We start from the raw sequence: 12,175 nt of genomic DNA, 5'->3' as shown, positions 1-12,175 counted from the left end.
CACCTGCAGAGTGAGCTCCTGTAGTGAGGAGACCACCTGCAAAGATATAACAACCTCCCCACCAGTTAGAGAGCCCCCTAGTAGGGCCGATGCACCAGAGGTCCCCTGCACTGGGGCTGAGCCCCCCTGCATCCACCCGCCCACAAACCCCAGACCGGGGGCGGAGCACCCCCAGACCCCCAAGCCTCCACACCCGTCCCGGACCCACCCAGGGGCAGCCAGGCTACCAGGCCAGTAACCAACGTCTGCCAGCACAGACCCTCCCCCATCTCCGCTGTATGCAGCCACAAGGAAAACACCATCTAAGAGCCACTAACCAGGTCATGGCCACATCCCCCAGGTTAGTCCCTCCAGGGAAACAGCCCTAGGGACTCCCCAGACGCCCTAAGGCCGTCCCTACCCCCATATCAACCACAATAGCGAAGGCAGGACCAAACCATGACCCCCACCCCTACTAGGTGATGAAGCCGATCAAAGGAGCCCAAAGGGATTGATCAAATGTGATGGCAGAGGCTGTATCAAGACTAATGTGATCTATTAGATGGTTTTTATATTGGTTAGAATTAGGATTATTTTTATTTTTCCAGTTAATGAGGACCATTTTCTTGGCGATGCATAGGGCCGTAAAAACAACGTGGGCTGTGTTTATTTCTGCATTGACCTCATCCAAGTTGACCAGCATGCACACTAAAGGCTGGAATGTTACATTTCAGACACTTCAATAAGTCTTCACATATCTCACACCAGAATTTCTGAACTGGTGGACAGAACCAAAGAGCGTGGATGTAATTGTCCGGTGTATTTGCTGTGCAGTGTGAGCAGTTGTTGGAAGGCGTATAGCCCATCTTGAACATCCTATGACCAGTATAGTGCACTCTGTGTAATATTTTGTATTGTATTAATTGCAAACTGGGATTTCTGATCCATTGAAAGGTTTTTAAGGATATCTGAGACCAAAGGTTTTGGTCTAAGCTGATCGATAAATCCGCTTCCGCAAGTAAGAAATTGTACCACACTTGGTGGTGTTTGTAATTCAGCTTCACTGGGATTAAATTTCTTTTTTACTATGGATTTAATTTGTTGATATTCCAAAAATCGTTTCTTGTTGATCCCATTTTGTGTAACTAGTCTGTCAAACGAAATAAAGTCTGTTCCTTCCAATATATATTCGAAGTATTTAATTCCTTTGCAACTCCAATCTGGAAAGTTTATCATATTATTGTTTTGTAATATGTCCGGATTGTTCCAGATAGGTGTACGTTTGCATGGGATTAATGAAGGCTCTGTCATTTTTAGAAACTCCCACCATGCTGTCAGAGAAGAGCTGATGTTGATGCTTTTGAAGCATTCATGTCGTTTGATGTTTGAGCTGATAAATTGTCTGAAATCTCTAGATTATTGCATAGTGCCTGTTCTACATCTATCCAAGGTTCATCTAAGAGGGTGTGTTTAAACCATCTAGAGATGAACTGATGCCTGTTGGCTAAAAAATAGTGATTAAAGTTAGATCTAATCCTCCTTTATCCTTGGTCCTTTGTAGTGTTTTTAAGCTGATACGTGGGGGTTTATCTTTCCAAAGGAATTTAGAAATATACGAGTCTAGAGATCTGAACCAATCTTGTGATGGCTTATTTGGGATCATTGAAAATAAATAGTTTATTTTTGGCAAGACCATCATTTTTATAGCGGCGACCTTTCCCATGAGTGTTATGGGTAAAGATTTCCATCTAGCCAGATCGCCTTCTACTGTCTTTAAATATGGGATGTGGTTTAATTTAGTTAATTCTGAAATTTTAGGAGAGACATTAATACCTAAATATTTTATATTTCCAGAAGCAGAAGAATTATGGAAGGAGCAATTAATCAGAAGGACTGTAAATTTTGACCAATTAATTGAGTAATCTGAGACAAAGAATTTATCAATGCAATTACCCAGAGATATTGGTTTGTGAGTTTTGGAGAAAAAGTAACACATCATCCGCATAAAGGCTGATTTTATGTTCTACATTCTTACATTTTATGCCCTTAATTGTTGTAGCCTGTGTAATTGCTGCTGCTAGTGGCTCAATATTATTTTACAATAAATTGCAAACAGTGAAGGGGAGAGTGGGCAACCCTGCCTGGTGCCCTCAGGAGACAGAAGCTGGAGGATCTGACACAAGCTGTTGGGGAATTATATAATATTTTTAACCAGTTTATGAAAGAGGATCCAAAACCAAATTTGTGTAAAGTTGCAAATAGAAATTTCCAGTTAACTCTGTCAAATGCTTTTTCTGCGTCTAAAGAGAATATTGTAGTTTCTAGGTTTTTACTGTATGAGTAGTCTATCAAATTAAGTAATCTACGTGTATTTGTTGATGAGTGCCTACCTTTTATGAAACCAGTTTGGTCAGGATGAATTAAGAGGGGGGTTATCTCCTCTAGTCTCTTTGAGAGGGCTTTGCAGATTATTTTGAGGTCTACATTAATAAGGGATATTGGACGATAACTTGAAGGAAATACAGGGTCTTTGCCTGGTTTTAGTAAGAGACTGATATTTGCAGAGTTCATATTTGTTGGTAGTCTACCATTTTCTTTGATTTCCTGCAACATCATGTGAAAAACGGGTGCCAGAATTGTCCAGAATTCTTTGTAAAAATCTGTTGGAAAACCGTCTGGACCTGGAGCCTTATTATTGGGCATACTTATCAGGGCTTCCTGGAGTTCACCTGGCGTCAGTGGTGAATCCAGTGCCATTGCTTGGGTGTCTAATAATTTTGGAAGAGTTATGTTGTCGAGAAATTGATCAATTTTGTTTTTAGATTGGTTTATTTGTGGTGTGTATAAAGTTTTATAGAAATCCCTGAAAATTTTATTTTTTTAGGATCATGTATTGTGTTCCCAGATAAATCTTTAACAGCACAAATAGTTGTTTTTTCTTTATTGATTTTTAACTGGTTAGCAAAAAATTGTGCGGATTTGTTACCGTGTTCATAATTTTGCAGGCGAAGTCTTTGTACTAAGAATTTAGTCTTTTTATTAATAATTTCATTTAATTCTAGTTTTGTCTTGCGTATTTTGTTTAATATTTCTTGATCTTGGTGTGACATCACATAAGGATTTGATGTATATTTGTATATATTTTATTTATTGTTTACTCTATTTAATTTGTAAAATATGTGTACACACACACACACACACACACACACACACACACACACACGTAGAAAAATATTTAGTATACACATCCAGAAATGCATATACTATTATATATTGTACATATATTTATTAGTTTCAGATGTAGCCATTCTTGTATTTTGCTTGTTTACATTATTGTATTTTGCACAACTCTGTTGCTTGTGAAGCTCGCACACAAGAATTTCACTCGCATGTGCTGTACCAATGTACCTGCACATGTGATGTGACAATAAAAGTGATTTGATTTGATTTGATGTTTTTCTCTAGTTCCTGATTTTTTTTGTTTTCTTCTTTCTTCTTATGTGATGAGAAAGATTATTTTACCTCTCATCACAGCTTTCCCTGCTTCCCAGAGGACAGATGCTGATGTTCTAGGAATGTCATTAAAGCCTAAATATAGAGTCCAGTCTTTTTTAAAGTATCTTCGTCTTTGAGCAGTGATGTATTAAATCTCCAGTTTTTACTTGGCGTAGTATTATTCTTTTGCATTAGTGTTAAAGATACAGGAGAATGATCGCTGACAGCTATAGGGTGAATCTCAGTGTCTGAAATGTCGTTCAGCAGTGAGCTGCCAACCAAAAAATAATCCAGACGAGAGTAGGAGTGATGGACATGTGAGAGAAAAGTATATTCCTTACTGGTGGGGTGAAGGGAGCGCCATGCATCGCAAAGACCAAAGTCGCTCATATACTGTTTGATTATATTTGTGGATTGCCAATTACGCTGAGTTCCTGCTGTATTGAGCCTATCCATGTCTTCATTTAGTCCAAGGTTGAGGTCGCCTCCAAGAACAATTGTGCAATCTAGGTGTTCGGAGAGTGTACTGAAAAAACCGTGGAAGAATGAGGGGTCATCAACATTTGGACCATATACACTTACAATACCTAGCTTTTGGTTAAGTATAGATAGTTTGACGAATAGGAATCTGCTCTCTGGATCTATAACTGTATCGAGTACTGTGAAATTAATATTTTTATGTATTAGAATTGCTACTCCCCTTTGTCTAGAATTATAACAGGCTGAGAACACATTAGGAAACTCAGGTGTTTTAAGTTTATTCAAACCTGTGACAGGCATGTGGGTTTCTTGTAATAAAACAACGTCTGCCTGTAATTTTTTAAGTTGGTTAATTATTTTTAACCTTTTTTCCCTAGAGCCAGCTCCATGCACATTCCATGTACAAATCTTAGCATGCCCATAGTTGTGTGTTTGTGGCTAATGATGTACGCTGTATGTCTCGCTTAGACGGGTGAGGAAAATGGAAACACATCTTTTTTTTTTTTTGGTGAGTAAAGAGAAGAAAATGCGCGGTAAGAAGCTCCATAGGTCTGACTATGTGTGTGCATAATAATTAATATCAGCAAATGTGTGCGTGTGTCCTATATCTGTGTGCGCTGTGTGGCTGTTGTCAATGTGTTGCCTTTAAACGCATGTGTGTGCGTGATCGTGCAGAGTAAGCATGTAGAAATAGACAGTGTCGTTTGTGGATGGATAGGGAAACAGGTGATCGACGCAGTGATAGAAAAGAGAAGCAAATAAACCAAAGAGCAAGGTGCACGACACGAGAGAGAGAGAGAGGGAAAAAGAAATAAAAACGGAAACATTCCAATTAAAGCGTTGGCGGAGAGTGACGGTGACGTTATACTAAATTAGCAAACTGAAATTACATAGTTAAGCAAAAGTTAATACAAGAGAGTGTGAGTGAAGAGGATAGTGTAGCGGATTCTTATCTGGTGTGCGGTCAATACAGCCATGGAGTGATGCCGGGGTCGCGGTAGAGCTGTCCGTCCACGTAGAGCCGGTCCACGGCGATGACAGCTCGGGAGCCTTTCTGGATAAAACTACGTCTGACTGGGAAGAGGACCCTGCGTCGTTCCAGGATCTCTCTGGGGAACTGGTCGTTCACGCTGAAATCCGTTCCTTTCAGCTCTCTGCCACAACTCTTCACCTGCTCCTTCTGCTTGAAGTGGCCGAATTTGGCTACAATAGGACGTGGTCTTCCTGTCTTCGGAGCCCCTATGTGATGCACTCTATCGAACCCTATGTTTTTCACCGTGTCCTCCGGCAGCTTCAGGTGGATTTTAATGAAGCGTCTCACGGTCGTTTCCGGGTCCTCTCCGGCAGACTCTGGAATACCAGAAAACACCAGATTATCTCTCATGCTACGGGCTTGTAAATCCATAACGGTCTCTTTTATTTTTTTATTTTCTATGTTTAATTGGGTCACATTTTCGGTGAGAGATTTGACCGAGTCCCGTAGCGTGACGTTTTCCGCAGCAAGTGTTTCCACCTGCCGCTGGCTGAACTCCAGGGATTCTTTTAGAGATTTAAATTCCCGGTGTAAGATCTCCACCAGGGACAGCCTTGCATCAAAACTGGACAATCACTTATCAATTGACTCCAGGATGTCGATGATATCTTTGCTGGCAGGCGATGTTGTGCCGGGGGAGTCTGCCGGGCGATATCGCCCGTCTCAACTTTGGCCGGGGAAGACGCGCTCTGGGCCTTCTTCATCACTAAATCTTCGAAGCACCGGTCGATGTAATCTTGGAGAGCGTCTAAACTCTCCTCGTTGTCCTCCAGGGTGTTAGAGATGATAGGACAGATGTTGTTAGTTATATGACAGTTGGTTAGTTTATTTGGCAATACTGAAGCTTGAAAAAACTTTGTTAAACTCTATGCTACCATTCACTTTTTTTTTTCCCCGCCAAATCTCCGGCGTCTGACGTCACCTACAACATGGGTCGCTTACCTTTCCCCGTCACTTCCGTCACTTATCTCACCTTCCGTCACTTCCCTCCTGGACGTAGCGTTTTCAGCGGCTGAGGGCATCAGCCACTGGCAGGGAGTGTTGCTCTATTTTCACCTGTAAAGCAGGAGTGAGGTAGGCGGAGGTTTACCCTGGTGCAGGTGTGCCGCGGTCAGTGGAAGAATCCGTGAGTTTCTCTGTGAGTTTCCCATTACGTCGTAGCTACTCGGTCCTTGCTCGGAAGTTTAGGGGTTTTTTCGCTGTAAAAAGAAGTTTTCTTCCCACGCACGATGGACGCTAATGTTTTTGTCACTTTTTATGGAATCAAACTCAAAGTAAGGTCAGTACTTCCACGCTTTAAACGCTGCACACTCATACTCTCTCCCGGACTCGATATATGATCCATTGTTGATCTGCACACAGCTGTTGTCACGAACGTCGCACTCGCTTACGTCACTGTCATGAGACATTCTCGCAAAAAAAAAAATCACGGTTTTCGTAACGCAGTAACGCAGCGTTCCTACGGGAAAGTAACTGTAATCTAATTACCGTTTTTGCAATTGTAATCCCTTACTTTACTCGTTACTTGAAAAAAGTAATCGGATTACAGTAACGCATTACAAGTAACGCAGAACAACCTCCAGATCAACACTAGCAAAAACAAGGAGCTGGTGGTAGACTTCCACAGGCACAAACATCCTCCACTGCAACCACTGGACATCCAAGGTATGGACATTGAGACTGTGGACAGCTACAGGTACCTTGGTGTTCATCTGAACAATAGACTGGACTGGACTCATAATTCAGACGCCCTCTACAGGAAAGGGCAGAGCAGGCTGTACCTGCTGTGGAGACTCAGGTCGTTTGGAGTGGAGGGCCCACTCCTGAAGACCTTCTATGACTCTGTGGCGGCCTCAGCCATCTTTTACGGTGTGGTCTGCTGGGGCAGCAGCATCTCTGCCGGGGACTGTCATCCCTGTTGGACAACATCTCCCACCCCATGCAGCAGACTCTGACAGCACTGAGCAGCTCCTTCAGTGGGAGACTGCGGCACCCACAGTGTGGGACGGAGAGATTTCACAGGTCTTTCCTCCCCACTGCTGACAGACTCCACAACAAACTGTCAGGGCTCTGTGTGCGGGGAGGTGGAGATGTGGATCCAAGGACTCTGAGACGGAAATATAACTGAAAACCACAGCTTTATTGCTGGCACCAACAAAACAGAAACCAAACATGAAAACACTAACTGGAACACACAGGCAGGATCTGAGGGTACGACGTGACACTGGGTTGAGGACAACACAGGGCTAATATACACAGGGTGGTAATCAGGGAATGGGTAACAGAAGGGAGACACAGCTGGGGGAGATCAGGGCTAATGAGACGGGGGAGCTAAGCTGCACACACTAACATAAGACAAAGACTTTCACAATGAGACAGGAAACAAGAAACCACTAAACAAAGATGCAGACATGACACAGAGACAGACTAGACACTGAACAGAAACTGCAATACACATGAGAACGCAAAACCTAAGAACTGACACCTCACCAAGAATAACTGAAACAGATCTATAATGATAATAATAAGAAACTCAAAATGCTGACCCAGAACCGTGACACAAACACACACATCCAAAACACAATGATAACTTTCATCCTGTCTCTGCATGTTATTCTATCTTATCTTATTCTAGTCTATTGTTTTTTCTTTTTTTCTTCATTTTTACTGCTCTTGTACTTTCTACCATGACCAGATAAAGGTTTATCTTATCTTATCTTATAAAGTTAAAAGATTAAAACTAATAAAACAAGTTTTAAAAAGAGCCTTTTTTATTTGATTCAATTTCATATGATGGATTAGGCAGAAAAAATAGAATTGGCCTGAAAGGTCTGTTGCTTTATCACGTATTCAGGTTGTGTATCATGTTTTTAAAAAGTAACCAAGTAATAAAGTAACCAATTAGTTTTGAAAATAAGTAATCAGTAATGTAACGGGATTAAGTGCAATAATCCTTTCTGTCATCGTTGTATTTTTACTCAGTTGTATATAGCATTTGTATTTGTATTCTATTTTTATCTTATTGTATATTTATTTTATTTTATTCTACTGTATATAGTATTTTATTTTATTCTATTCTGTACAGTTGTGTACTGTATTTATTCTTATTGTATCCTAATTTTTGCCTCATAACTTTTGCACTGTCCACTTCCTGTTGTGACAAAACAAATTTCCCACGTGTGGGACTAATAAAGGTTATCTTATCTTATCTTACTTTCTTGAAGAAGTAATCTGTAATAAGTAACTAATTACTGTTTTCAAGTAACTTGACCAACACTACTCACCAGTTAGTTAAACTTCAGGAATGTCTGAAAGACACACAAATGATGATCTCTAATTCCCTGCTTTGTTTGGGAAAATACTGAGGTCACTCTACTCTGTAAAAATCTTAGAAACATGGTGTTCATGCTTTTGCTAAAAGTAAATCATCTTTACTCTTAATCAAAGATAAAAATCCAAGTATAAGTTTCATTAATATGTATGTGTGTGTGTGTGTGTGTGTGTGTGTGTGTGTGTGTGTGTGTGTGTGTGTGTGTGTGCGTGTGTGTGTGTGTGTGTGTGTGTGTGTGTGTGTGTGTGCGTGTGTGTGTGTGTGTGTGTGTGCTTGCTTCTGTGCCGTCTGTACCAGAGAATGTGTGCAAACATGGCAAACAGCCCAGATCCTGTGAGGGTTCCTCAGACATACGAGGGGTGGACATCAGAGGCAGTTAGAACTCCTCACCCAGCAGCTCCATAGGCACTGCCTACTGGTAAAACTCAGCATCAGGAACTGGACTTTGCAAACAGAGAGTCAATCCATACTTCATGTATTGGGGTGCTGGTTTCACAGACTAACAGAAGGTAAACTGTAAGAAATCTTGGAGTCATTTTGGACCAGTATAATTTCTTTAATGAGCATATTAAACAAGGACTGCTTTCTTGCATGTGTGAAATATAACTGTTAAATTAAAACAAAAAAAAACCTCAGAGTGATACTACAAATTGACTTGATTTGCACTGGTTGCATTTCTTAACATTTAAGCTGGACTATTGTAATTCATTATTATCAAGTTGTCCTTTCAGCTGATCCAAAATGCTGCAGCAAGAGTCCTGACAGGGACTAGAAAGAGAGCAGAATTCTCCTGTATTGCTTCCCTTCATTGGCTCCCTGTTAAATCCAGAATTCAAAATCCTGCTCCTGTCATGGTCCTGAGTCTGACGACTCTTTATGCTTTTGTTTATCCTGAGTATGTATTCTGTTATGATTTGCCATTTCTTAGGTTTCTGTTCTGTGCCTGCCCTGGTCCCACTTCTGTCTATGGTGTCACACTGTCTGTGTGTGAATCTGTCTGTTCAGTTCAGTGTCTTGTCTGGTTCTCTGTGTCCGAGTTTCCTGTTTTATTCTGAAGGTCTCTGTCTCATGTGAGTGTGTCCAGTTTCCGTTTCCTCTGTCCCGTCAGCTCTGATTCCTCCCAGCTGTGTTGCCCTCCTGTCTCTCATCCCCTGATTACTGCTGTGTGTATTTAGGCCCTGTGTGTTCTCCTGCTGGTTGTTGGTTCTGCGTCTCTCTGCCTCACACACCGTTTCGTATGTTCTCAGGTTTGTTATTTAGTTTTCCCGGTTTAGGTTTCTTTAGTCATTTGTCATTCCTCACTCCTCACTGCCTGTTCCATCACCCTATTACTTGCAAATAAACGTCACTTGCATCAGTCAACTGCCTGCGTTTTGGGTCCTTTTCCCTCCAACACCACACGGCTCGCCTCGACAGCGTGACAGCTCCTCACATACATCTCATCTTATCTTAATGACCTCGTAGTACCATATCACCCTATTAGAGCACTTCGCTCTCGCTCTGCAGGCCTACTTGTTGTTCCTAGAGTATTTAAAAGTAGAATGGGAGGCAGAGCCTTCAGTTTTCAGGCCCCTCTTCTGTGGAACCAGCTTCCAGTTTGGTTTCAGCAGACAGACACTGTATTGTAGGTCTACCTTACAATATAAAGCGCTTTGAGGCGACTGTTGTTGTGATAAGATAAGATAAGATAAGATAAGATTTGGCACTATATGAAAAAAACTGAATCGAAGTATACAGAACACATGTAGACAGGTTGGTCATAGGTTGGTCCCATCCACTCTCACACACTCTCAAGAGGATAAGGACCTGGTCCAGTGTTCCACAACCAGGACAAAAAAGATCTTGCTCTGACCGGACCTAACATTGGAGACTTAGGTCCAAAATTCAGTGTTCTGCTGACCCGTCCATCCACCTTAAACTTCTTGCAATACGTTCCTCATACACTCAACAAAAATATAAACGCAACACCTTTGTTACTGCTCCCATTCCCCATGGGATGGACGTAGAGACCTAAAATTCATTCCAGATACACAATATAACCATCCCTCCCAAACAGTGGTCACAAATCAGTCCAAATGTGTGGTAGTGGGCACATCTGCTATATTGAGATAATCCATCCCACCTCATCAGGATGCTGATCTGACATCATGAGTAGTGCACAGGTGTACCTCAGACTGCCCACAACAAAAGGCCACCCTGGAATGTGCAGTTTTTTGCGCTATTGGGGGTCTGGGGACCCAGAACCGGTCAGTATCTGGTGTGACCACCATTTGCCTCATGCAGTGCAACACATCGTCGCATGGAGTCTATCAGATTGTCAATTGTGGCCTGTGGAATGTTGGTCCACTCCACTTCAATGGCTGTGCGAGGTTGTTGGATATTCGTGGGAACTGGTACACGCTGTCGTATACGCCGGTCAAGCACATCCCGAACATGCTCAATGGGTGACATGTCCGGTGAGTATGCTGGCCATGCAAGAACTGGGACATTCTCAGCTGCCATCTGCCCTGAACAATGTGAACCATGATTCATCCGTGAAGCGCACACCTCTCCAACGTGCCAGACGCCATCGAATGTGAGCATTTGCCCACACAAGTCTGTTACGGCGACGAGCTGGAGTCAGGTCAAGACCCCGATGAGGACGACGGGCATGCAGTTGAGCGTCCCTGAGACGGTTTCTGACAGTTTGTGCAGAAATTGTTTGGTTGTGCAAACCAATTGTTCCAGCAGCTGTCTGGGTGGCTGGTCTCAGACGATCTTGGAGGTGAACCTGCTGGATGTGGAGGTCCTGGGCTGGTGTGGTTACACGAGGTCTGCGGTTGTGAGGCCGGTTGGATGTGCTGCCATATTCTCTGAAACGCCTGTGGAGACGGCTTATGGTTGAGAAATGAACATTCAATGCACGGGCGACAGATCTGGTTGACATTCCTGCTGTCAGCATGCCAATTGCACGCTCCCTCATTGCTTGTGGCATCTGTGGCATTTTGCTGTGAGACAAAACTGCACATTCCAGGGTGGCCTTTTGTTGTGGGCAGTCTGAGGTACACCTGTGCACTACTCATGATGTCAGATCAGCATCCTGATGTGGCACACCTGTGAGGTGGGATGGATTATCTCAATATAGCAGATGTGCCCACTACCACACATTTGGACTGATTTGTGACCACTGTTTGGGAGGGATGGTTATATTGTGTATCTGGAATGAATTTTAGGTCTCTACGTCATCCCATGGGGAATGGGAGCAGTAACAAAGGTGTTGCGTTTATATTTTTGTTCAGTGTATTTAAAGACCAGAGATATAGCTTAAGAGTCTGTGTGTCACACCCATGTCGCTCTCAGCCTCTTTTCCAAAGCGAAGGCTTCGCAGATGGTCAAGTAACATAGCACAGGAAACCTCTTTTACACTGTTTGGTTCTGAAACTTGATTTTGGTGTGTTTCAGTATATGATTCATGTGGACAACCAAAACATTTAGTGACGTTTTTGTTTTATACTTAAACCTAATGACTGTGACGATTCATTTTTTCGTATTTGCTTCATCACCTCACTTAAGTCGAGTGTGGCTAACATACACAAACATTTGAAAAAATCATTTTCTGTCTGTACGTAGATAGCTGTAGCTAGGTGTTATCATTATCTGTGCTCACATGTTGGTCCAGTTATTTTGGGCCAATAAACACCTGTGAAAAATTCATTAGTAGCACCAGTATTATTTACGGCTTGAGTTAAACATCTGACAGAAGCTTACATCTCTTGATTTCAGCTATATCAAGCTTCATGCCACAACTAGGTCTGCGCCAGTGGAAATGCTTTTTGACCCACTTAAGTTCAATAATTTAATTTAATTGTTTGACAGCA

The sequence above is a fragment of the Aulonocara stuartgranti genome (genome assembly GCF_965226115.1).
Source record: "Aulonocara stuartgranti genome assembly, chromosome: 5".
Lineage (NCBI taxonomy): Eukaryota > Metazoa > Chordata > Actinopteri > Cichliformes > Cichlidae > Aulonocara > Aulonocara stuartgranti.
Note: the sequence above shows the minus strand (reverse complement) of the source record.